Here is a 2,150-nt window from a genome sequence, read left to right on the forward strand (position 1 = left end):
CTTTATTCAGGCGCCTTGATGCCTCATTCATGAAAGTGGATTTCATCATCAACTGCCTATCAAAATTTGTTGCAGAAGGTAGATAATTTATGTGCGCACTAAGATCAGAAAAATATATATTTTTTTCAGATCAAAAAAATATATTTTTTTCAGCTTTTTGTAAAAAAATTTTTTTGAGCCTGTTTGTTTGGGATAGATTCGTATATCAGATGATATTCACAAGAGTATTTTCACTATTTTGCACAGGATCTCAAGCATATCTATTCATTTGATTCGTTGTGGCAAATAATTGTCAAATATCACCAACCCCACTCATCCCAAGATTAGGTGGGTGTTCTGACTATGACTTTATGTTCAATATATCATGGTTAATCCCTTACTTTTCCTTAGGCTATTTTTTATTATATCCAGATGTTTTGCCATGCCGTCATATCATTCATGAATGTATATTTTTTCTGTTTTAAAAAAAGTCTGTGAGATAATAAGAATTTTGTGACAAATCATGCACGATTTTTGGAACAAATCATGTTGTATAGTAATGTATATAATGGATGTTGACCATCTGATCTTTTATCTTAGATAAATTCCATCCTTGATAAAGACCGTAAAACACGCGGTCGAAACGTTGGATGAAATGTGAAAAATTGTTTTTGATCCTTGCACAAATAAAATATACGTTTGAAGCATCACCAGCATCTCTATTTTCTCATTTTTCATTGAGTGTGCCACAATTTTCTATTCATTGTACGTTCTTTTTTTCTGAGCACCTACTAATTTACACAGTGAGCCAGGTATAACCATTACCATTGACAAAGGTTAAAGGCGTTTCATAAAAACAATGTGAACCAGACCTCAATCAGAGGACAATAAAATGTTCACACTGCTTATCTATGAACTGCTGCAATATTTACTGCCACAACTGATTGTCCCCTTGCCATACTGATAGTTCTGCTTCACATAACTTGTCTTATTTACTGCACTATTCTATGTCCTGTTGTGTATAAATATGTGACTCTTCAGATTTTGTGTTAGGACTAGGACACACGGCGAGAAAAACGGAGCGAGTGAAATGCGATAAAAAAATCGCTTTCCACTCAGACCAATATTACTCTGTGGTGCAGTACCCATGAGCGATTATTTTCTCAGCCATAATTGGACCGAGAAAACAGTCGCAGCATGCTGCGAGTGTAATGCGATTCTTTCTCTGACGCCTCATTGGGGGACAGGACCATGGGTGTTATGCTGCCTATCCATAGAAGGACACTAAGTAGATGCAAAAGCATAGCTCCTCCTCTGCAGTATACACCCCCTGGCCGGGCCAGGCAACCTCAGTTTTAGCTTAGTGTCTGTAGGAGGCACTTCCTTTCAAGGTTTGTTATTTTTTGAGGGCGACGGTTTCCTTTTGGGACCGATCTCCCACTACCATCAACGGGCGGGAACGTGGAGTGTCGCCTCCTGCAACGCTGGATCCTGGGCTGGACGACGGGTTCCACAGACACCGATTTTCCAAAGCCCAGGGTAGAGGCCTGTGCCCCTATAGCCCAATTCCTCAGCCCCTCTTTGCAGGCTCTGAGTTGAATATGGCACCGGTGTGACCGGACACAGCAAGCTGACTCTGCTATTTTCACTGCCTGGACTGAAGCAGTGTTTAAGGTGATATCCCCCCTAACTGGTTTCCCAGACAAGGGGAGAAAAGAAGGTGCAGGGAAGGCTCCCAGGACTGAAATCTGTCAGAAGCTTGAATTTACAGTATTTATTATGAGAAAGTCCCTTGCTGATTGCAAGGAGGAGAGCCCCAAGGATCCTGAACACACAGTGTTAACTTTTCTCTAGCTTGCTGGCTGGAGGAGGGGGGAAGTCACTCGCTGTTTCCAGAAAGTCCTGCACAGATAATTCCCGGTGGCAGGGGGAGGGCACAGAGCTCAGGAACTCACGCTGTTTATTGGCTCTGTTTTATTTGCTCTAGCAGAAAAGCCGGCTGATAACCACCAGTGACAAGCTGTGTGCTGACTGGAGGGAGAGGGAGGAAAACTATCAGAAGCTCCCTTTCCGCCGTTTTTTACTACCCACAGCAGGGGGGGGCACACTGATTTCTTCATGCTCTTTTGGCGCTAAGCCCCGCCCCCTGCGGCCGCTATAAGCCCCGCCCC

At 42.9% G+C, this 2,150-nt stretch overlaps 1 long non-coding RNA gene across 1 annotated transcript; it reads left to right on the forward strand.

The window, feature by feature from the left end:
* On the forward strand, window positions 1-615 carry LOC142301657 (uncharacterized). The gene is made up of 3 exons (XR_012752861.1): window positions 1-78; window positions 247-327; window positions 580-615. It is a non-coding gene; the product is annotated as an uncharacterized LOC142301657 (long non-coding RNA).
* Window positions 616-2,150: the final 1,535 nt, after the last annotated feature.

The sequence above is a fragment of the Anomaloglossus baeobatrachus genome, chromosome 4, assembly GCF_048569485.1.
Source record: "Anomaloglossus baeobatrachus isolate aAnoBae1 chromosome 4, aAnoBae1.hap1, whole genome shotgun sequence".
Classification (NCBI taxonomy): domain Eukaryota; kingdom Metazoa; phylum Chordata; class Amphibia; order Anura; family Aromobatidae; genus Anomaloglossus; species Anomaloglossus baeobatrachus.